The 25,428-nt window shown below is 42.7% G+C and overlaps 1 protein-coding gene and 1 non-coding gene across 2 annotated transcripts in view; both read right to left on the bottom strand.

The window, feature by feature from the left end:
• The window catches only part of NHSL2 (NHS like 2), a 292,586-nt gene that overhangs the window by 167,379 nt on the left and 99,779 nt on the right, over positions 1–25,428 (bottom strand). The gene's annotated exons all lie outside the window — the stretch shown is intronic.
• Positions 23,093–23,223, bottom strand: LOC121169592. Its single transcript, XR_005885888.1, has one exon. It is a non-coding gene; the product is annotated as a U6atac minor spliceosomal RNA (small nuclear RNA).

Below are 25,428 nucleotides of genomic sequence, written 5' to 3'. Positions count from 1 at the left end.
CCAAAGGAGACAAGTATCACATGTTCTTTCCAATATAAGGCAACCTTCATGCAAATACAAGAAAAATAGCCCTTTCAATACTGTTTGTGCTACATCTCAGGGATCTGGTATTTTTGTGTTTATTTTCATTCATTCAATAAAGTTTTTTTTTTTATTAATTTCCTCACTCATGTCACACAGTAGCATCATTTGTTTCAAGAAAGTTTTTGCTTTTCTTTTTCATTTCTTCAGTGGCACATTGGTGATTCAGTGACATGTTATTTAAATTCATGTTGTTTTTAATTTTCTATTTCTATTCCTGTTGTTGATTTTGTCTTATGGCTTTTCACTTAAAGGGATGTTTAGTAGCTGTATAATAGAAACTAACATAATGAGATGTGAAGATACAATGCGGTGTGCATCTCTACCTCCAAATCTAAGATGGACTCCCAGTGAAACTGTTGAATGTATCTAGATAGTAGGATGCTGGACTCTGTGTCATTGTCCACAGTTACAATGTCAGGGTACACCTATATAGCACAGTAACGAGTTTATGATTGTTTATGAAGAACTATACTATTGTAATGACGAATCAGTAGGGAGGGGGCAGGATTAGGGAAGGGGGCAGGAAATCTCAGAGGCTATTTTATTATCAAATAATAAAATAAATAAATAAATAAAAATAAGTAATCCATCAAGTAATGTTAACTGCTATAATGAAAACAAACATAGCATGGTGGGAGTACTTTTTATAAATGTTAGCCAGAGATGGTCTCACTGAGAAGGTTACATTTCAGTATCAATCTGAACAGAATTAGAGAGTCAGCAGCACAGATGTCTGGTTGTTCTAGACATCTTCTGTTTTCCTCCCTAGATTGTCTCCACCCTCTTTTCAACCAGCTTTGTGTTCTGTTAGGCTGACCTGTGTGGACTGCAGCAAAAGGATCCCTTGCCCTCCGGCTCCAGGTTAGGTGTAACCAGTGGGAGGCACCTGCAAGAAGACAAAAAGGAAAAGGAAAGTGAGATCAGGGTATTCACCAGTTCTCTGTTTAAGGTTACCATAATTTGCCTGCACTGATCTAACCCAGATTACACATAACTCCTGTTGCAAAGTTCTCTTTATGCAGCATCTTCTTACTGCTCCCTTCAAAGATCTTCATTGAGAAGCTTGGGAAAAGCACTCTAGACAATAGGCAAGAACAAAGAATGACCAGGTTGCTGGGGCTAGTGCTGTGGTGTAGCAGGTAAAACTACCACCTGCAATTTCGGCATCCCATATGAACACTAGTTCATGTCCCACATGCTCCCCTCGAGCTGAAGATGGCCCAAGTATCTGACACCCATGTGGGAGACCTGGAATAAAATTCTGGTTTTCGCTTTGGCCTAGTACAGCCCCTGCCATTGCAGCTATCTGGGAAGTAAATCAATGTCGGTGAGCCATTCCAGTCTGGGGTGGGTGCCGAGTCCATGTGCCCTGGGGAAGAAGGAATCTGGTGGGGCCCAGGTTGCCTGGCCTGGGTCCTTGGACCTGTCTCCATGGTGCATGCTGGATCCATGAGTCCCAGGGATGGGGGCTGGGTGGGGTCCAGATCACCTGGCCAGAGTCCTTGTGCAGTGAGTGCCAGATCCCCAGACCTTTGTTCTGCCTGCTGGTAGGTACTCAGTTCATGAGCCTCAGGAGCGGCATGCCCATGGACCCACCTGCGTGGTGGGTGCTGGTTCATGAGCCCTGGGGTGGTTGGTCCAGCGGGACTTGGGTTGTCTGGCCTGGGTACATGGGGATACATGGGCCCATCTGTAAAAACTGGTCCTCCACAGTGTAAAGGACGGAGTGCTGGATGGCAGGCTATGGTGCACATATAGGATATGATAGCCCATTGGGGCCTGCAGAGGACATCGATACCATAGCAGAGAATAGAGAATACAACATGGATGACAGAGGATTTTTTTAATGAGATAATGTCAAGAAGGTAAGGGTGGGGAAGATTATGCAGGACATATGAGACCACTGTAACATCTTTGGATTTTAATTGGAGATGAGGGGCAACTGTAGGACATTAAGACTAATGTGCAAGTAAGTCTGAGCTGGAGGTGCGGGTGCTTTACTCACTCAGCTGCATGGCTGCAGCTGGGAAAACTCAGGCTGGATCAAGATTGAGGCTGGGGCTCGGGTTGCCTGGCCCAGGTTCTTGGGCCCACCATCAGGGAATGTGCTATGTCCATTAGCCCCAGTGTTGGGAGTCCAGCTTGTTTTAGGTCACCTGACCTGAGTCCAGGGGCCCACCTATGAGAACTGGTCCTCCTCAGTGTAAAGGATGGAGTGCTTGGCAGCACACCATGGTGCACATAGAGGAAATGGTAGTTCATTGGGGCCTGCAGAGGACATCTGGTACCACAGGAGAGAATGGAGAATAAAACATACGGATAACTACCCCAGCCTAAACAATGACAGCAAATATCTAGGCAAATGGAGAGTATAAAGTTGACTGTGTTAGCCATTGGACATTGGAAGGGACCAGAGCAGTAGCAGTACAAGTGATAATAAGTGGCCAGAATCTGAGCAGACTTTGATGGTGGTGTAGAAGAATCCTCTTCCATGGGCCGGTGTTGTTGATCAAAAGCTTAAACCGCCATTTGTGACACTGCCATCCCATATCAGAGTGCAAGTTCAAGTTCCTGCTGCCCTGCTTCTGACCCAATTTCCTACTAGTGTTTATGGGAAAGCAGCTGAGTCGCTGACACCAGTGTGGGAGATTTAGCTAGAGTTCATGGCTCTTGATTTCATCTTAGGCTAGACATGGCTATTGCGATATTTTAGAAGCGAATCAGTGGACAGAAAATCTCTGTCTCGTCCTTTCTCTCTGTCATTGTACCTTTTAACCAACAAACTAGTTATCAAACTAGCTAATCTTTTAAAAGAACAGTCCTGTTCCACTAAAGTGACCAAAGCATAAGCCCAAACACAAGACTGTAGGTATGCCACTGAAATTCAATGAGATCTCAGAAGATCCTGTATGCGGCATGTGATAATCCTAGTACATTAACACTTTTATGAAACACATAATTCTAGGTCAAAGGCTCAAAACAAAGGATTCTTAGACTGCACAAATCTAGAAAACTATCAGCATGGCTTTTTAAATATCCAACTTATTCCATCACCTTATGGTTTGACTGCCTTTTTGTCCTTGAATTTGGACGTCTGACTTCCTGCAGCCACTCTATATCCATGGGCTTCTTTTTGAGCTGGCTTACCCATACCACATAAGAATTCTAGAAAGTGAGCCCAGCACAGTAGCCCAGTGGCTGGGGTCCTGGCCTGGCTCATACCAGGATCCCATGTGGGTGCCGGTTCTAATCCCGGCGGCCCCACTTCCCATCCAACTCCCTGCTTGTGGCCTGGGAAAGCAGTAGAGGATGGCTCAAAGCCTTGGGACACTGTACCCGCATGGGAGAACTGGAAGAATCTCCTGACTCCTGGCTTCAGATTGGCTCAGTTCCTGCTGTTGCAGCCACTTGGGCAGTGAATCATTGGATTGAGGGTCTTCCTTTCTGTCTCTCCTCCTCCATGTGTATTTCACTTTCTAGTAAATTCAGATAAATCTTTAAAAAAAATTCTGGAAAGTACATCCCACAACCTGCTGTGTCCATATCTTCTGTGGATGCTCACTATCACTCCAGGTTGATGGCAGCAAACAGGACACATCTGTCAAGAACATGCATTATGGAGGTAATTAGTAGAGTGTAGGAAACATCCAATTGGTACCACTAATTTGATATCTTCTGGGGAAAAAAGCACTCTGCCCCTCCCCCCTTTTTTGTGCATCCTGTTGATTCTCAGAACAAGGCTTGTTGGCTTGTTGCTTCATATTTGTGTGCCCCTAAGCAAAGATACCCAGCTGGAAACTGAAGAACAGCACGTGATTCAGAGGGCTTATTCCAAAGCCAGGAAACACTGTGCTATTTTGTTTATGTTCAAAGAAATCAATCCAAACAGATAAGCCTTAAAGCCAAAGTCAGCAAGATTGGAGAGCAAATTGCTGCCAACCTTTGAGTTCTGGCTCATTCATCGAAGGGAGGAAATGACTTGTATTAGAACTTTGCAGCTGAGGTTTCAAGCTCTGTATCCTTGAGCAAAATTTGCAATCCTCCTAAAACCTCAATCTTCTTATCTGTAAAATAGGGGTAATGCCTCATAGAGTTGCTATAAACATCTACTGTTGATAACAAACGTATCCAGCACAGCCCCTGAGATGCTAACTCTCAAAACACAGCAGTTCTCTCCTCATTCTCAGCGCCCCTTGGTAGTAGTCAAGAGATGTTATAGTACAGGGCAGCTATGGGGCTCCAGGGACCACTGGTGTCCTTAAGAAGATCCCATTCGGGAATTGTCCAGCTCTTTCCAATTCTCCTTTCTGCACTTTTGCCCAGGGTGTCCTGGGTAACTGGTATTTGGTCCCAGCAGGACCTGGTTCCATGCACAGCTTAGCACCCAAGGATATTAACACCCTTTAATTAACTTACATTTAATTAATCTGGCAAAACAGCTGTTTTCACTTTCAGACACCCCATCTTTCCTTATTTCACTCCAGGTTACTGTTAATGCAGGTCTTTGCTCTCTCAATTCCCTTAACGCCATTCTTTTGGCCTTTCCTCTCTTCTCCAAGCTGCCCTTTCCTCCTGTGCATTACTCCTGGTTCTCCATCTGTTTCTTCCCTTCCCTTGCTTGTCCATAAATTTTCCTACAAAGATAACACCTACTTGGAAGGAAGTTAAGAAGAGCTCAAGTAAATCCATAGTCCCATGGGGAAATCATCCTGCTTTTTATTGCCACATCCTTGCAGCCCCCATGTACCTTCCAATTTATTCACACTGGCCTGTGAAATGGGATTGTGCAAAAAAGAGATGGTCACTGCTCTCAGTTCACTATCTAGGTGGGGGAAGACAGTCCCCTTGTGAATATGGAGAAGTGGAGGGAGGGGTGCACAGAACTAGAAAAATGTCTGCTTGCCTTTGGAGGGACAGAGAAAGGGTTATAAAAGGAAAGAGACTTAACACTAGACACTTGAGGCTTTAGTGACATTGTTCACATGGAAAGAAAGTTGAAGGGCATCCCTAGGGTAGAGACAGTATGAAGGAAAGTGTATCATTGAGGCTCTGTGTAGCCACACAGTAAGGTCTTGGAGATGGATCAACAATGTGCTTTGTAAGGGTAATCTGGAGCCAGCTTGCCAAGTTCATAGGAAGCTGGGCTGCAGGGGCTTAGCAGTCAAGCCTAAGCAGTTTAAACATATGAATTTAGGGAATGGGGCAGGATGAAAAGCATGTTTTGAGAAGGTAATTCTAGAAGCTAGAGAGATCAGAAAAAGAAAGGAGGCCAGTTATGCATCTGTTGAAATGGTTCCAGCACAAACCAAGGCCCTGAATGAGAGTACTGACAATGGGGATAGAAATGAGGAGGCAGAGAAAAGATGGCACTGTGGCTAACTTCCTCTAAAGCTTAAAGTCTGGCCTTTATCCTTGATTCACTCTTCACCTTTCCCCACACCTTCTCCCTTGACCATCATAACGTGATCAGGGTCTTAACTCTAACTTCTACCTCAGTGTGGAGGGTGAGGCCCAAATCTTTGAGGCCTGAACTCCCTTACAACCCTGAGATCAGAATGGTAGCTGATTTCTGGACATTTCCAAGTAATAGCTCATCAGCAGGTTAAAAAAAAAAACCTCATGATGCCTGCCCTGAACCCTATACCTGCTAGGTAGAATTGTGTATCTCAGCTACACTGTGGGCTTCCAGGGCCTAGCCCAGCAACTGAAGGGACATTTTGCATCTTTTTAGGGCAATCAAGATCCCCCAGTTCTAAACTACCATAGTTCTAAACTACTTAGAACTTAGAGATCTTGACACATCCCTTTGGGGATGCTTTCATTCGCTCTCCATTGTTAAGTTACTTAGAGGTGGCTCACAGCCATAAATGAATTCTAGAAGTATCTAGAAATGCGTAGAGGCATTTCTGGGCATCACAATGGCCCCAGGCTATTGCTAGAATTTAAAGTCATGGAGTTAGGATGTTGAGCATCCTGTAGCATACCACAGAGTTTCACACTCGTCTCGGTTTAAGTGCCAAACAGCCACACCCCATATCCACAGTTTTACTTTACATAGTTTTGATTACCCATGTAATTTGAAAATATTACATGGAAAATTCCAGAAGGAAGTAATTTGTAAGTTTTAAACAACTTGTACTCTACTGTGTTGCTATAACTATTATATTTCATATTATTATATATTGTTAATCTCTTATTGTGCCAATTTTATATATGATACTTTATAATAAGCATATAAGTATAGGGAAAAAGCATTACAAGGGAACTAAAGGGTACACAGTTAATGGAAAATGGAATTAAATGGTAAGTTCATTTTGGTGTAAAATGTTTTGTAATCCATGTACAAGCTTGATAATATACATTTTCCACAAACTTTCTAAAGTAACCTCATGTGTATGACATGGTAATTTCTGGGGTTTCAGGTAGTCACTGATGACCTCGGAGCATACACCCTGTAGGAAAGAGGAGTACTGTCCTCTCACTAATAAGCACTGCGATCATGTGATCAGTGAGGCAGAAACTGTATTTTATTCTCTAGTGTGCAGAATACACAGTGCAGAAGGCTGTTCATCAGCTCATCCATTCAGATAACCACTAACCACTGAGCACTATCCTTGGTGTTGGGGACAGAGACATGAACAAGACTTGGGCAATGCCTTAGCTGTGTGGGGACCATCACATCCTGAGATGGAAGTTTGAAGTCTAGAATGCCTCATTGTTCATGACTACGGAAAAAACCCCTTGCTAGCAAGGGCAGCTGACACAGTAAATGCTGAATCAAAAATTCATTCATTCATTCAAACAACACTTGAATTGAATGTTAAGCTTTTCATGGCACACACTCTCTCAGACATTGTCTTGCGGGGGTTGGGCTGAGGGGAGAGGAAGTGTGGGATGGGGACTAGAAGTAGAGTTGAGGCTTGAGAGGTTCCTGCCCAGCTCAGGGTCTGAGCAGACAAGCCCAATCAGACAGTCTCCTGGGACTAGGGGGTCTGGTGTGAATGGAAATATGCACCACATGGCCTGAATTGCAGGGCTGGTCTCAGGCTCCCACAGCCCCGAACACTTCCAGATGGATTTATTTATAACTCCCAAGCCAGAGGCAGTGCTATGCTCCTTTTCCTTAATCCCCTCCCCACTCCTGGAACAAGGCTTGGCCTCCCCTCTCCACTCCGGAAACCAGCAGGAGCCAGGGAATGTACAGCTGCTGAGCCACAGCTGCAGCCGCAGCCAGGGTTTTTGATCAGTCCCTGTCCCCTAGGTGGCAAAGAGCAGCTCACAGTGTGGGTGTGCCCACGGAACCTGGCCACACTCCTGCCTGCTTGGCCCATCCAGGCTTTCACAGCTGCTAAGTAAGCAGTGCCAGCCAAGCACATTCATTCTGACCAGTCTCCATTCCAGACCTGCCTCTACTTTACAAAGCCATAGCCACACCCATGTCGTCTCATTCTCCATCTCTGGGACATTCTGAGGCCCTGAGATGGTCATCCCCAGTTCAGGAAAAAGCAGCTCACAGAGTGTGAGTAACTTGCTCAAAATCACACTGCAAATTAAATACCAGAGATGAAAGTCAAAGGCTCAAGCTCTGCTCGCTGCTAGTGTCTCCTAAATCTCGATTTCTTCCTTGAATGTGAAGTGGGACTAATACCTGTGATGTGACATGATTAGAAGTGTCAGCTCTGGAGGCATGATGACATAGTGTATAAAACTGGCTCCCACAATGCTGGCATCCCATATGGGTGCCAGTTCTCTATTTAGTCAACTAGTCTCTTTTGAAGAGCCAGTTTCTGGCTGCTCCATTTCTGATCCAACTTCCTGCTAATGACCTGGGAAAAGCAGCTGAATGTGGCCCAAGGGTTTAGACTTTTGCATTCACATGGGAGATGTGAGTAAAATTTCTGGCTTTTGGTTTTGGCCTAGTCTTGCCCTGACAATTATGACTGGCCATCAGGGAGTAAACCATCAGGTGGAAGCTCTCTCTTTCTCTCCCTTTTCTCTGTAACCCTGATTTTAGAATAAATTAATAAATTTTTTTAAAAAGGTGTCAGCTTTCCAGCTGTTCTGGGTGGAGTACATGGCTCCTTTTGCTATTGGTGACCTTTAGTAATTTTCCTTTGCGAACTCAAGTTTTAATCTTTCTTTCAAGGATTAAAGAGATAATGAATAGAGGTGGCTTAAAATGAATAGTGTCTGGCCCATAGAACACCTTCAATAAAGAGTAACAAATTATGACCATGGATTGTTGAGTTGTACCATTCCAGAGCTTACAGCTCCCATCTCTTGAAATACAGGCCAGACCCCATGCAAATACAGATTGAAACTGTTCATATAGATAAAAGTAAACTTGAATTCATGGAGACTGACTTGTCTAAGATCTTGCTTATAGGAGTACAGGAGGGACTTGATCTCAGTTACCTGTAATTCTGGATTTTATGTTTTCTTCAGAGCCTTAAGATAAAGTCCTTTACTGATTCTCTGCCTTGCCTCTCCCATCATTACCTTGTCCCTTCTTCCTTATTTAGGTCTGGCTCCAGAGCTTTTTTCCTTTCCAGAAGCTGAGCCCACATAGCTGAATTTAGGCATTTCAGTGGTCCCAACCAGGACTTGGGGACATATCAAGCCTTCAAGATCCTGGTGGTGCTGAGGTTCAAATTTTCTCACTCCTTCTCCTCTAACTGTGGCAATAACCAGTAGTGCTTGGAGGACAGGGCAGCAAAGAAAATCAACAAAAGCTCCAGAATAAAACTTCTTGATGCATTTTTATCTGTTTCCTATGGGTCACCTTAGCACAAAGGTTGTTCAAAATCAAAGTTGGCCATGCCCAACTCTGCATCAGAAACTCTAGACAAATTTTCCTGAAACAGTACAATAACCCATGACACCACATTTCTGCGCCACTGGGAGTCTCTGGCATTCACACATCCCTTTCTGCTTGCTGCTGTGCAGTTAAATGTGCATAGTTTCTTCATCTTCTCTGTGGGCCAGAGATGCCATCGCAAAAATTAAAAGAAAAGCAAGAAAGGGAGGAAGAGGGACAGAGGGTGGGACATATAGTTAAGTACATAAACCTATATATATGAAATGTATGCACTATTATCTCAGTAAATAAATAGAATAATCATACAGCTGTTTGATATAATTTCATCACAGAATGGGTATTTAACAAGTGCTAAATCTCTAGTGAAACAAAATAACCTCTGAGTTTGTGGATAAACTTTTCTAGAGAGCCCCAGGAACAATTCCTCTCTACTTCCAGCATTAACTCTTAAGCAATTTCATCACCTAAACAAATAGGTGTTTTTCCCTTTTTGAAGAGACTATTAGACCTACAGCTCTGGTTACCACCATTGCATGAATGAACTTCAAAAAGTTAACAGAAAACAAGGGCAGGCATTTGGCCTAGCAATTAAGATGCTGTTTAGATGCCTACATATATCAGAGCACGTGGATGCAGTTCTGGCTCTGTTCTTCGTTCCATGTTCCTGTTAATGAACACACTGGGATGCAGCAGGAGATGACTGAAGCACTTGAGTTTCTGGCACCCAGGTAGGAGAACGGGACTGAGTCCTGGTTTCAGGTTTCCTGGTTCAGGTACTTTAGGAGTGAATCAACAGATGAGAGCATGGTCTTCAAGAGATTCTTTGCATCAAAATAAATTTATCTTCTCATTCCATTTTCTGTGAACTTTCTGAATCATCATGGTTTGGTACAGATGAGTGAAGGAAGCTGGAGTACAATATTAGGAAGTGGGGAGGCCTCTCATATTCGACTCTTCTTACCCCACCCCAACTCTCACTTCCACTCTAAACTGCAATTTCCTCAAAACTGTCACCAAGAATAGATGCCAAGTGAAAATGCTCAGCCTGGCTGCTGACAGTATCTCTGTGGTGAGATAGCTAATTACAACAACATAATGAAATTGCTATGACTGATATTCCTACTCCTATCATGTGTCTAATGAAAGGAGACTTTGGGGACTCCCTAAAAAGCCTAAAAAGTTAATGGTACTCAAATCCTGCTCAAACACCAGCTTCTATGAATATTCAATTCTTCTGCTCACTCAAGATCATTTGAGAAGAATAACTTAAAGGGAGCCCCAATTGATGCAGGTTACTCTTGGACATGCATACACTCCTCAGTGCATAATTTTGTTTCGCTAGTAGTAACAATAAATCTTATTCCTCTGCTAATCTTTACCTACGTCTCACCCTGGAACTCTGAGACACAACCTGTACACAATCGCACAAGAATTACTACTCATTGCGTTGAATAAAAAATTTAAAAAGAAGCAAAGCACATGAAAATAAAGGGGAAAAAAATCTGTGGACATTATTGGTTCACCAGTCACTGGTTTGTGACTTCTCCCTAATAGTAAATGACACATTTGCCAACACAAGGGGCTACCAAGAATAAGGGTTGGTCCTGACTCTTTTATTATTTTTCAGTAAAATTACAAATGCACGTGTCCATCTTAGATGTGTTCAGAGAAGAACATGAATGTCTTGGGCTGATATGGTTCAGAAAGTTTCCTCAAGGTGAGCCTTCTTTGGGGTAGGATTCAAACTGGCCCCAAAATATATGTGTGAATTTCATAGGCAGAAGGATGGGGGTCTTTTAGCAATATCAAAAGCAGAGACAAGCCTAGTGTAGTATAAGCCAGAGGGCTGTGAAGAAGTATAATCTAGGTGTTCTGAAGGCTTTACCCTGGGGAGGTGAACCTTACAGTCATTGCATTGAATTCAGTAGAGGAGGTTTCTGTGATCAGAATCAGGGAGATCAGTGAAGAGAAAACAAGGGATGAAAAGCTACTGTCAAAATTAGATTCTGAAAACCAGAGAGAACCATTAGACACAAACTGACGGATGACTCATCAGCGGGAATGGGAAAGAACATTCTAATAAAGTCCAGGGATTTTTCTGGCATAAGGTGATGTAAACTTCTATAAGAGCCAATAAATAATGTACAGTTCTGGCTGGTGATTAGACACAAGTCTATAAGGTGACGATGGATAAAACGCCAAACAACAAAACCTGCCATGTTGGAAAGGAGAGCTCCAGCACTGTACATGAACTGGAAAGTCAGTAATTCATGAAAAGCCTGGCAAGTATCATTCGAACACTTTAGTTAGAGCTTAGGCAAAATATGTGTCTAGGATTAAGAATCCCAGGTGATATGGGTTAGGCAAGAAGACAGTGCAAAGAAGATGAGAGACTGCCAGTAGCTTCTTTGCTGGAGCCATGCATAGATAAAAATCCCACCTCCTTCCATGCCAACCATTGTGTCTTCATGCTCAGCACACCCACTTTTTCTTGATGCTCCTGAATCTCACTCTCCCAATACGCACAAGAGGCTATGATGCTCACATATGTACAGTTCCACATGGAGATACCGTAAAACCTTCCCATAGACCATCATTTGAACTGAAACTCTGACCAAACTTTTTACCATTTATTCATTCCGTTGGGGAACCACCTCCTAATCTGATAAAGGGACAATGAAAAATGGACAATCCAAAATTGAAGGCAGGGGTGGGGCAGACACTATTTTGTTATCTTAGACAGAGGCAATAATTTCTAAATATGCACTATTTCTTCATTTTTTTTTTTTTTTTAGAAATCCTGCTCCCATTCTTGCTCTTTATTTGTGTTTCTACTTTCTCACACGCTGAGACAAGAATTTAAAATAAATCCAGCTGGGAAATTTTTTTGTTGCCCACAATGCAAGAGTTAGAAACTATTCTCCTACAGGAGTAGTAGAAAAAGGCAACTTTGTTCAAGGTGGCTAAAGAAAGTGTCAGGAGAATCATGTGGGTACCACATTGGATGGTGTAACCACAAAAACAAGAGATAACATGGTAAGGCATCATGAAAAAAGCCAAAGTGTGGGAGACAGAATTCTAGCTCTCCAGACATGATCATATCTTATGAACATGATAAGATACAAGGCAGATATTTATCCCTTAAATCTGTGATTGAGTTGGATTATATGGCAAATAGGGCTTTGGGTTTGTAGATGAGATTAAAGTTACTAATGAGCTGACTTAATTGAGATGGGAGAGATTCTCCTGGATTAGCTGGCTGATTTCATCATCAGAGTCCATACAAAGTGAAAAAGGGGGGCAGGCACGTCAGAGAAGATGTGATGATATAAGCAGTGCCAGAGTAACAGGGCATGAAAGCCAAGAAATGCAGGTGACCTCTAGAAGCTGGAGGAGGCAAGAACATGGCTTATTCCTTAGAGCTCTGGGAGACAATACAACCTTGCTAACACCTTAATTTCAGTCCAAGGAGATCAATTTTTAACTTCTGATTTTCAGAATTGTAAGATGACAAATAGTCCTTGTTTTAAGTCAACAAATGTGAGGTAATTATTATAGTAGCAATAGGAAGTTAACACAACTAGCTTTGGACTCAGATGGATGTGGTGATTAATTGGACCACAATATATCAATTACTTGATCTCAAAGTAGTTATTTAAACTTTCTGGGCCTCAATATCCTCATCTAAAAAATGAATATCGTAATGCCCTCACTTTACATAAGATAAGGAGTGAATAAGATTTGAGTGAATAAATGTTAGGGATGACATGGAGTTAAGTTAAGCTTGTGATTCTGAAGTGGAATAAAGATATGGTAACTTTTTTCATTTTGAATTTTATGCCGTTGGGGCAGTGCAATGGCTCAATGGCTAAATCCTCACCTTGCATGAGCTGGGATCCCACATGTGTGCCAGTTTGTATCCTGGCTGCTCTATTTCACATCCAGGTCCCTACTTAAGGTCTGGGAAAGCAACAGAGGATGGCCCAAAACCTATACTCATGTGGGAGACCTGGCAGAAGCTCCTGACTCCTGGCTTCAGATCAGTTCAGCTCCAGCCATTGTGGCCATTTGGGGAGTGAATCAGCAGACGTAAGATAGTTGGACTCCTTCTCTCTATAGATCTGATTAGCCTTTCTATTAAAAATAAATAAATCTTTTTAAAAATATGCCATTGTAACCATCAGGAGTGAAAACAATAAAGGAGGAGTGTTGGTAGGAAACGTTGGCAGGAAGGATGGTAGGTGGGAATTATTGCTGTGTGTTTAAATCTGTATTGTGAAATTTGCCCACTTGTAAGTAGAAAAATGTATGCATACATACATACATAACATCAATATAAATTTAAATATATATAGGAGTTTGAAATCCACAATTTACAAATAGCAATGGAATGTACGATTCTGTTTACCACAAATTCCATACAGCCAGTTGATTCTCACACAAAGTTTTCACTGATTGTACTGAACTCTTGGCCGATAGGATAGCACTAGAAGAGTAACTGCAGATCCTACACTACTGGGGATAATCTGCATTTCTGTTAATGATTAAGAAAGTGAAATAATGAAGAAGTGTTGCAACCTGACTTATTTTCTGTGCTATTCATGACTTAATAGCAATCGACATGACATATTATCTTAAATTTACATTCATTTATATTAAATTATTATTTATCTGTTTCTTTGTTAAGCTTACAACACATTATGCAACATGCTAATCCAAGACCTGATTTGTAACATTTTCAGATTTCCATGCTATAGATAATCCCATCTTGGCCTGTTTCAAGCTATCAAATCGATTTCACTTAATAAAGAACAGGAAAGATATAGAATAGCACTGTATTCAGTTGCAAGAAATGAGAATAAGCTCAAAAATATATATCGTTATGAAATTAATCAGGAACTTGTGCTTGTTATCTTTGTATTAAGTAGTTTGTTTAATTGTAGGTATATATAATTTGATGTTTTGTGGTTAGTTTATCAATTTGAGAGGATTTTAGACTTACTAAAGAGTAACAGAGTTCCTGGATAACCTTCCTCCAGCTTCTCCCTAGCTCGCTATCTCACATAATTCATAAAACATCTATGAAAAACAAGAAACCAATCTTGTACATTATTAACTAAAGCACACAATTTATTTGATTTCAGCAGATTTTCCATTACTTCTTTTTTTTTTTTTCTTTTCTAGGATCCAATCCAGGATCCCATATTGCATTTGTTTGATCACTTATTTTCTAGAATGTTCCTCAATTTTGGTTTGTATTCTGTTTTCTCATATAACTTGATTTTAATGATAGATGTGTTTAACAATTGGATCCCAAATTTCCTAAATATTTAACAGTTGGCTATTGCAAACCACCACAAGCCGGCTCCAGGATATCATTCTAAGTAAAATTGGCACTCCCTCCCCACCGCCCACTTCATTAATTCAACAAATATTTATTGAGCGCCCTCTAGGGGCTAGTCCTGGGGATATAGAGATGACCAAAACAGTCCTTGTCCTGAGAAATTCAGTCACATGTTAGGGGAGATGATCATATAGTAAGCAGCAGTATCTGTGGAGCAATCTACTCAGAGGTGGGAATGATCAACTGTGTCTGAGCAGGTAGAGAAAGGCTTCACAAAGGAATGCACAGGATGAGCAAGAGTGCCTTAGGTGGGGTACAATGAAGTTGAAAGAGGGTTCTCACATAAGACGGTGCATAAGCTCAGTGTTTTTGCACAAATGGGAATAAGCCAGTCAGTTGAAGGTGCAGAAGGAACAACTCTAACCCATTCATTTGTTCACTCATTAAACATTTATTAAGCATCAGTTCTGAATTGGGTTCTGGAGATGCTCAAGCATGCAATGAATAAGCGTACTCAAGTAACAAGGGTTGTGATGGTGCCCAAGCTGTCTTGAAGCATGGGGTAGTGTCTATACATGTTAAGGTGGCGTCACAATCAGGCATGTGGAATTAAAGCATCAAGAGTAAACTGACAGTGAAGAGGACTCCATGGCCAGACACTGGTACCTTGAGTGTGCCCAAGACATTCAGGATAAAGTTAAAAAGGCTGCTGTCCATCATTTAACCCAGAGTAACAAACAACTTTCGCTGGAAGACAACAAATGCCAGGACCTTCTTGTGGTGCAGGTGTCATATGCTACGGCTGTTCTCTTATACTCCTTTACATCTAGACTCCATGTACAGGTGCTGGGAGGTACAGTTAGAACTGACCTCTGTCTTGGCCACTCATAAATGTGTACAGGATGAGGTAGTGTTAGGACGTGAATGCTGGTGTTCCTATAAATTTCTTATGTTGCAATCTAACATCCAGTGTGACAGGGTCTTTGGGATGTGATTAAGTTATAAGGGCTAACTCTTATCAATCAGACTAATGCCCTTCATAGAGGTTGAAGAGAGCTCTCTTACCACTTCTGCCATGCGGGGATGCAGCAAGAAGCTGTTGTTTATGAAACAGGCATCCCTCACCAGACAGTGCATTGGCTGGTGTGTTGGACTTCTCAGCCTCTAGAACTGTGAACAATACATTTTTTGGTCATTCATAAATTCCTGGCCTCAGATATTTTGTGGCAAAAGCTGGGGCAACTCAGACAGGTATTACTGACACAGATTCAAGGATAAACCTCCAACAAGAGGCCTTGACTTGATACCAAGACCCCATAAAGGAGAGCCAGTGTTACCTTTTTATAAGCCTTCTCTGACCATTCTCTTAAGTACAGCAGTGCCCAATGTCCCAGCCACTCTCTTTCCCATTGTACTGCTTTGTTATCATCATAGCACTTATTATCTGAAATTATTTAAATATTTACTTGTTTTTGCCTGCTTCTTTCCATTAAAATTTTAGCCCCTCACAAGTAGGATTCCTGTCTGTCTTGTTGATATCTGTGGCTCCCGCTACGATCCTACCCCCTAGGTAGAGTAGGTGAGTGAATGTATGGATGCATGGATAGATTATATTACTTATTGTCTAGGGCTTCATTTCTAATCTTTTGTGGTCCAATACTACTCCTCAATTTTAAATGTGTTCAGTGCAGGATTAAGTGCCAGTTCCCCTTTGAAGACCTCCCTCTTTCTATTTATCTGAGTGTTTCTAGGTGTCAGGCACTGCTCAGACCTTAGATATAGCACTGAGTAAAACATCTTTGCCTTAAAGGAGTTTAACTATTACCTCAATCTGAAACAACATGCATATATAGATTCTGTGATTTTTCCCATTTTAAAGATGAGGCACTGAGACTCAGACGCTAAGTAACTTACCCAAGATCATATGGATATGGAAGGGTGGAGTGAGGCACTATGGACTCCAAGCCTGTGTTCTTAACTGCTGGGATCCTGCCTCCTACAAAGCTATGGGGTAATGTTTGGCAAATGTCCAATGACTTTGGCAATCAATTCTTATCCTTCCTTATAGGAATTTGGTGCATTGCAGGCACAGAGCATGCATGGAGGGCAGCGGTGTAAGAGGTGGCTTCTGACACCTCTCGGGTTAGGAGAGCATCAGCTGGGCTGGGGCTCCAGGGCCCTGATAGTTGTGTCCTCAGACTGCCAAACTGTGCAAACTTAGGATGAGTAAGGAGGCCAGTCCTCAGCTTTTTTGTGTCACTGTTGTTTGTATTCGAATCCTATACTGGTCCCTTTTCCACAGATCTGTTGCCCTCACAGTGGCCCTGCCCCACCCCCTTACACAGTCCTCCCATTCAGCCTGCTGGCCCAAGAGGACGAAGGAAAGTTGGCCCATTCCCCCCACTGGGTTTTTCTGGTTTTCTGTTTCAATTGGAACAAAGAATAGCTCATCAAGTGCTCTCTGATCCTTGGAATGAGAAAGGAAAATAGTTTATCACATAGAGCAACCCTCACTGGGCTGCCTCCAGCCCCCATCAATTACTGGTTCCAGCCACTCAGGAGGCCCAGCTATGCTGACAGGGTGAGGTTGGGAGGCGCCTCCTTTTTGCTCAGTCCTCAGGGAGCTGGTGAGATTCTGATGACTTCCATCTGGACTGGCCTGTTTTCCACACTATGGGCTCCACCTGTGGCCTGGATGGAACTGAAAAAAAGAGTGAAGATTCTACTTCCTGCCTTTCACAGCTTCAACCACAGAGAAGCCTCCTAGACTTTGGTCAGCACATTTCCAAGTGATTCCTGATTCCCGCAGAAGGAGGAAGAAGCTGGGTGGGACCTTGTGCAAATCTCTTAACCCTTCTAAGGCTCAGTATTCTCTAGTGCAAAATTGACCTAATCTTGCCTACTTCATATGGTTATCATGAGTATTAAGCTTTAAAATGAACCAATGCTATGTATCCAGATCGATGAATTTCGTGTAGGAGAGAAAATGGAGTTGGCTCCAGATGTGGGCCCACTTGAGGGGTAAGTGGGGCAGAAGATTTTGCTCTGGAAAGTGAATTGGGATGACATCTAACCGGTGCTCTTGCCCAGATTTCTGCTGTACACAAGACCTTCAGGATGAAGCTAGGCATACTTTGGCGAACAGAGCTGGCTTAGTGGAATGCAGTTGCTTGGCAACCACCCACGTTCATCAGTTGCCCGCCCTCAAACAACTGAAATGAGGTGTTTGTGTAGATATGGGTGAAATTTGATGCTTTCAAAGAGGTCAAGCAGGAGTGGGGAAAGGCAGGGATGAGGACCATTGAGTGCTAAGCTCCACTGGCCAGGGTATCATCTTCTCCCCCAGCAGATATAAATCATTGAAGAAATGATCATGCTGAGGATCAGTGAAGAATTTTCTTGTCATCTACTCCTCCTAACGACTTTAGTTTGGTAGGTTCGCTTCCTCCCCTTAAGCAGTCTGCTCCCGAGAATGCCACGTCACATGGCTCAGGACAACTTCACTGATCCCTGAATTCCATTTATTCAGTGCATTTTTACTGAGCATCTAAATGTACTAGGGATACAACAGAAGAAGAAAAACACTAGGAAATCTATTGTTCTCATAAACTTTATATTCTGATAAAGGGAGATAGATAATAAAAATAAGCAGGTAGTATATGTGACAAGTTAGATTGCAAAAACTGGCTTAGGATAAAATTAAATAATGGAGGAACTTGTGGGACCAGCAGAGTTGTAGAAGCTAATCTATAAAAGCTAGTCTAGGAAGACTTCCGTGCAGTGGTCTCATCGAAGTACGGGAGTGAATTGCACACTCATTTGGAGGAAAAGATCCAGGCAGAGGGAACAGAAAATTCAGACTCTGGAGGCTGTCTGAGAAACAACAAGGAGGCCAGTGTGGCTGCAACACACTGAGGGAGGAGGACAGTGGTATGTCTGGGTGGCCGAATCATGCAAGTCCTTGGGGACCATTTAAAACATTTGGACTCTGTGTGAAACAGACATCCATTAGGTGGTGCTGAGCATAGCAGGATGGATTTGACTTGGATTTGAAACAATTTTTTGTACTATTGTATTTATTCATGATGGCAGCTGTTATCGTTTCACTTTGCAGAAAAGCCTTATTGATTTATTTGAAGGGCAGAGTTAAGAGAGGGAAAGAAGAATAAAGGGAGAGGAGAAAGAGAGAGAGAGAGAGAGAGAGAGAGAGAGAGAGAGAGAGAATGAATATGAATATCTCCAATCTGTTGGTTTACTCCCCAAATGGCCAACATGAAAATGGTCAGGACTGTGCCAGGCCAAAAACCAGATGCCAGGAGCTTCTTTCTGATCTCCCATTTGGGTTTCACAAACTCAAGCACTTGGATCCTCCTCCACTGCTTCCCCAGGTGTATTAGAAATGAGCAGCCACAACAAAACTGGTGTCGATATGGGATCCTCGCACTTCAGGTGGCAGTTTAACCTGACACAATACCACATCAGCCTCCCTCCCTCTCTCTCTCTCTCTCACTATATATATAAAATGATCCTAAGATATATCTTAGGATATATATATATATATCCTATATATCTGTATCTATCTATATTCTATATATATATATATATCTATATATCCTAAGATATCTATCCATGTATCTATATACATATCCTAAGATCTATATCTATATATATATCCTAAGATAGATATATCCTATATATATCTCTCTCTATATATATCCTATATATATATCTCTATATATATCCTATATATCTGTATATAGATATCCTAAGATATATATCTTAGGATCATATCTTAGGATCATCATATATATATATCCTATATATAGGATCATTTTAGTTGTTCTGTTGCGAGTAGAGTGTAGAGGATCTAAGGCAGAATAAGCGGAGGGACACATTAGGAGCTTGATGCCCAATAGTCAGGTGAGAGGTGCTGTGGGCACAAACTATGAAGGTAGGTAACATGTGGTTTGATTTTGGGTATTGAAAGTAGAAGCAATGTGATCTGTTAATGGAGTGGGTGTGCAGAATGAGAGTAAGAAAGGAGTTAGGAATGACCTTAAGGTTAGTCATTTGGCTCAGAGGTTAACTCACTGCTTGAGGCACTGGCTCCCATATCAGAGTGCCTGGTATGACTGTTACTCCATTGCAGATCCAGCTTCCTGCTAATGTTTGTGTTAGGAGGAATCAAGTGATGGCTCAAATGTTTGGGTCCCTGTCACCCACATGGGAGACCAAGATGGAGTTCTAGGCTCCTGGCTTCAGCCTGGCCCAGTTATTGCTCTTGTGGGCAACTGGGGGAGTGATCCAATGATGGAAGAAAAATGAAAATGATTTTTTAAAACGTTATTTAACAAAACAAAATGACATTGAAATTTAGGCGCTGAACATTTAGAAAGTTGAAGTTGCCATTAATTGAGATGGGGTCAGCTACAGGAGGAATAGGTTTAGGGGTCAAGGCCAGGAATTTGCTTTTTGACATATCAAGTTTGAATGTGCTCCTGAGACATCTAAATGAATGCCAATGAAAGCTCTAACTGGGGTGATAAAGATAATATTTCGTAAGAGTAACATCAGTAGCACACCTCTTCCTATCTCATTTGCCCACTTGCTTAGTACATAGTAAGAGAGTCCAGGCACTGGGGATCCAGCTCCCTAGCCAGCCACCTTGTCTCCAGTGTCTTCCCCTTTCTGTCCATCTAACACATGGAGACTCCAGACTGGGCCTTCCAAAGCCAATATCATATCTGTCGTGGATCACTCCTCTGCTCCAAATTCTGAGCTGGCTCCACTCTACCTCCAGAGGAAAAGGCCAAACTCTACGGCAGGCCTAACAAAGGCCTAAAGGGTTTGGCTTTATTTCCTGCTACTTCCAATCCTCCATCCTTTAAGTATCAGTCACACAGAGCTACATTTCAGGGGTCTGATATGGGGTTCCCTTGTTTAGGATTTCCCTGCTCTCTCTTAAGTTTGGGTTATACTATTTTCTTCTTCCAGTACCTGCTAAGCCATTTGCTCTCACCTGAAGCCTACCTTCTTCAACTGTCACACACAGCTTCCCAGTGGTATGGCTGCTTGAGATGTCTCTTCTCCTACCTTGTCCTGCGCAGTTTTTACTGACTCATCTCTGTAATCCCTTCACTGCCCTTGCCGGAGTAATCCAAAGGTTTATGAGGATTTTCAAAACTTTGATGGGATATGATTATTGTGAAAATATTATGTATAGATATTTTTGCACAAAATAAACTCATTTTGAATTCCATTTTCCATGATTTTTTTTGAAGTCCCTTCATATTGAATGAATGAACAAATAGTCTATTTTGCTACACAATAAGAGATACTAAAGGACCAGAGAGAGAAACATTCATTTGGCCCAAGGATAGGGTCATAAAAATGTCCAAGATGTCATTTGGCTGTTTGGAAGACCAAAAAGTTTGCCATGCAAAAAGAATTCTCAGTGATGTGTAATTCATTTTGCTTCTCACATTGGCCACAAAATGGCATCCAGGAGGCTGAATAAGTTGCACAGATGCTTTGGGGTTGACCTATTTTTCCTCCTAACCTGCACAGTGTTTCCCAAAGTAGTGGGAGGAGACAGGTGTTACAGTTGGTCACATTCCAAGTTGTCTTAAACTTGGCCAACTCAAACCCTTATATACCTGCTAGGATACGGGTGGGGAATGGGGCCCTGATCATGGAACCTTTATACTGGTACACTGGTCCAAAGTCCCGTGTTATAAAGGTGGAACATGTTTGGTTCCTTCTGACAGAGCTGCCATGCCATGTAAACACCCCTGGCCATGCAAGGCCTGGCTAGTTGATTAGCAGACATAGAGATGAAGTTTCAAATGCCCACAAGACGACAAACTCTATCACAAACCCTCTGAGATATTCATACTGGCAGAAGGGGTTGGAGAGGTTGGACAAACAGCATACACTCAATTACTCAAATAATGACTCCAGATCCTCTGTGTGGCTCTCATCTCATCAGTGATTGCATTCCAGCAAGAAGCCTTACTGTGGGTTGATGACAGTGATCGACATGAGGCTCAGGTATGTGTCTGTAGTCAAGGGCATAGCCTGATTCCTTCTATTCTCTAGGCAGAGAATGCTGGGTTCCTAGGACATTTGGGAGTAGTGAGTGTTCCAGAAATGACACAAGTCAACTTGTGGACTTCCCTAATTCCAGTGGAATAGTGAAGGCCACTTAGATGAGGCATGGGAGCCTTGAGACACGGTCGCCTCCTGGCAGAGACACAGCCCCAGCTGGTTGGGTAGATACGAAGGTGAAAGCACTTTCTGCTCCTCCCTTCTAGTCGACATTAGGTCTCCCCGATTTCTCTCCTAAGCTTGCTCCTATGGCTGCAAAAACATCTCTGGTTTCAAGCTACAAAACAAGTCTATAAATCACAGCTCCAGCAGGGTACCCTAAGTCATATCACAAACATGTGCCTAACACACAACAGACTCACCATTTACTGCACCATGGTCCCCTATGTTCACAGTCTTTGGTCCGAAGATCAGCTATGCCCTGCCAAGCCAGCCTCTATCAGCTACCATCTTGCAACTCCATACTTGCTTGCCTATTTTCTTCTACAACCACAACAGTCTTAAGTGTTGTACCTGGCACCTGTTTAATATGATTGGGTGGTGGTCCTATCGGGGGGAACCAACAATGGGAAAACAAAATCTGAAACCATATCTTTAAGGTATTGCACTTTCTTTAATAAAGTTTCTTTGATAGTAGGAAAAGGCAATAACACGTGAAAGTAGTCAATCTCTTTGACCACAAGAAGTGTCAATAGAGTTGCTCCAGGCACATGAAACAGCTTAGGCAGAACCATTTTCTTTGTTCTGTACTCTACTTCCCTCACCTTCCCACACAAACCCACCAGCCCCATAATTTATGGGGATGAGGGGACTCACCATAGTTTGCTGCTCAACTGTAGATCCCCTCTACAATCTCCACTTTAGGTTTAAGAACAGCCAAATTATATGTACACCTGAAGGCAGCAGCCTTTTTTTCCCCTATAAGCCATTAGTGGATCCAGTTTTACCAAGTGCCTGGTACCAAAAGATGGACACACACACACACACACACACACACACTCCCCAGCCATTTGTCCAGCTCTCAGTACCTTACACCTTGATGTTTCCTGAAGGTGCAGGCCTCAATTGCTGTCCGTGTTGGATGAGTACTTTCCAGTAGCCACCCGGTTTGCCAGTTTTTCCCAGAAAGCCGTGCCTTGCCAGCCTGTGAGCAGGCTGATTTGTGGTTCATGTGGCCCTTGGAATCAGCTAATGCAGAAGAGACTGGTAGCGAAAACACCACCCGGCCCTCCCTGCATGTCTTTATGGGATCTCAAGTGCAGACTGGTCAGGCTGGGAGATGAGTGTGTTTCACACACACTCCTCATTCAGCACTTTGTCCTGGAAAGTTCCCTGCCAGGCAACTTGGGCTAAATTCACACTTTGTGCATCTAACCAATGTCCTCTGTTATGCCCAGCTGGCTGCCAATGGGCATGCTGTGCTTGGTCTTTTCTAGATACTAAATGGGCACCACTTGTGCTGGGTAGTGTAAAGACAATCAGTCTCAAATGCAATAACATCTCTCTCTGCAGCAGACTGTCCAAGTCAGAAATACGAAAGGTATACAGCACAGTTCTTTGCTGGCCTGTTTTGGAAGGGCAAAGTCAGTCTGGCCTGGCTGCTGTACATGAGATGACATCAGAAACCACTTAAGCAAAGCACTTGCAATTTTCGCTTCGAATCAGGTCAAGCAGAGAATTTCAGCCATGGCAGAGTTGAAAGGTGAGTAAATACCAGCTAATCCAAAGGTCACAAATGTAAATGCCTTTAGTCTCCAAGTAGCTAATGAAGTAGGTGGCAATGCCTTAACCGTATGTGTGTTGTCAGGCCCAAGGGCCTCTTCCATCCTTGTCAAGGGGAGTGTTAACCTTCTCTCTTTTCATACACCACCAAGTAGCTAATGAAAATGAGGTGGGGGGGTTGATGGTTGTGGTGGTGGTGTTATAAGAAAATGGAAGAGGAGGAAGCTAGAGCACATATGCCTTCCATAAAGGAGTTTAAAATCATTTTAATTGGCAAGCCAGCAAAACATGTCAGCAGGCCTTTTGTGGGCTAAAAGTTCAAGATTTCTATTGAAGTCATATAGCCAGAAAGAGGAAAGGACTTATCCAAGGTCATTCAACTGGTCAATAACAGAAGCCTTTATATTCATTTAAAAATTAAGTCCTAGTGTGTGTGTTTTTTAATCACACTTCCATTATTTCAGCAAGAAAATCCTGATCCTAGGATGTTCAAAGGCACCCTTCTGTGTGACTACAGCCACACACATAAACCAAATGCATTCTCTATTTCTTCAGAAGTTCCAAATCCAGGAGGGAAGTGGTAAGCACTAAGCTTAGAAATCAAAGTTGACAGCAGCTATCATGGGACCTTAATGTCAAATTGAGGCATATGGAGTTTCTGCTATAAGCTTGAAGGAATTCTTAAGGGACTTTGTTGTTTAGCCAGATTCATCTAGCAGTGGTGATAACGTGGATTTGATCCAGGGAAGTAGGGTGCAAGGTGTAGGTGCACAGAGATTAGTTGAAGAAACCAATAATAGGTAGCTGAGACAATGAGGTAGGGGACCATTATGACAAGTGTCAAAGTAATAGTGTGTCAGACATTGCTGATGAACAATGAGGGGATTTGGGGGGATGGGTGTGCGTGGCTGAGTCAAACGAGCAAGCAGACGGATTTGGAAGGAGCAAGGATGTAGAAGAATCCACATGATTCTAATGCAAGGGGAACCTAGAGGACAAGGCTTGGGGGTGGGGAAAAAAAGAATGGATGGGGACTTCAAAATGCTATGCCAGCAGCCTGAAGACCAACAGAAAGAATTTGGCATTGTCTGGTTTATGTTATTGTAGCCTCTTGTTTCCTCACTATGGAAAATTGAGCCTGGCTCTTCTGACCTCTCAACTCTTCCATATGCCTGGAAGTGACCCCCAAGGGAAATCCCACTCATTGCCTCTGGTTGAAAGAGTCCAAAGATTTAACAAATAAAAATCAAATAAATAACTAAAATACACCCCTCCTCAGACTCTTTCTGTCCCCTACTCCAAAACAGCTCCGTGGGAAAGTCAATTTGGGAATTTCCCACATGTGTCTATGACCGCAGTGCCAGAGCAATGGACTGAGTCAGCTATAACCTTGAAAATTCTGTGCTTGTTTCTTGTCTCAGAGGCCACGTACTGGTTGGAAGAGTCCTGGTAATGCTGTAAATGTCCCGCAGCGTCTACTCACAGGTCCTCTGGGACTCCAGTACTGTCTTCCAAAGGCCAAGGTCTGTTTCACCACATAGAGAGAGGAGAGTCCTGCCAGACATGTCATTGGGCCACCAAACCCACACATTCCCTATGGATGACCCATTTGCCCTTACTTTCCTCACAAGTTGCCCTTTCCTTTGCCCTCTAAGAAGAGCGTGAAGCATCAGTGAAGGAGCCAGAACCACTGTGGAGTTTCAAAAACAGATAACTAATTCCAGCTTAAGCCTGGATCACAGAGAAGGAACTTGAAAAGCTGCAGATGAAATTCAAGCTGAAAGACACACGGGGCTCTGGAAAACAGTAGAGTCTATGGAGTCCAAGTTTGATTCAAACCTCAGTTTGCCCTCTCAAATGTGTGGCCTGGTCTCAGTTTTATGTCTAAAATTGCAATTATGATATTTCATTCTCTGGACTGCTTTTCAGGAGGAAATGTTTGTGTGCACTATTCCTGGTACATAGTAAATACTTAATAAAAATGTGCTTCATCTTTTTCACCTTCTGTTTTAAAAATTATTTATCTATCCTGAGCTGTATGCAACTGCTTAGGTTACGTTGTACTTAGGCAAGTGTAACACTGCTAAAAGAAAAGCAGCCAGTAACTGGCGGGTGTTCTGAGCATTAAACAATGCCAAATCTGTGTTAACTATACCAGTGTATCAGCATAGTTATCTATTCTAGTCTTTGTATTTTAAAGACTGGGAGGTGGGGCAGAGCCCCCACTGCACTACCATAAGTGCACTCTAGCACGGGTTAACCCATTGCCATCTTTGCCATAAATTGCAGGTTGCAGGGTGTCGTGCATTGCTTGGGGCCAGGAAACTGGGGATGGGTGTGAACTGCAACCACT

The sequence above is a fragment of the Ochotona curzoniae genome, unplaced genomic scaffold (assembly GCF_017591425.1).
Source record: "Ochotona curzoniae isolate NIBS_2020 unplaced genomic scaffold, NIBS_Ocur_1.0 scaffold_1852, whole genome shotgun sequence".
NCBI classification, from domain to species: domain Eukaryota; kingdom Metazoa; phylum Chordata; class Mammalia; order Lagomorpha; family Ochotonidae; genus Ochotona; species Ochotona curzoniae.
The sequence above is the reverse complement of the archived record's forward strand: the minus strand, read 5'-3'. Positions and strand labels throughout refer to the sequence as shown.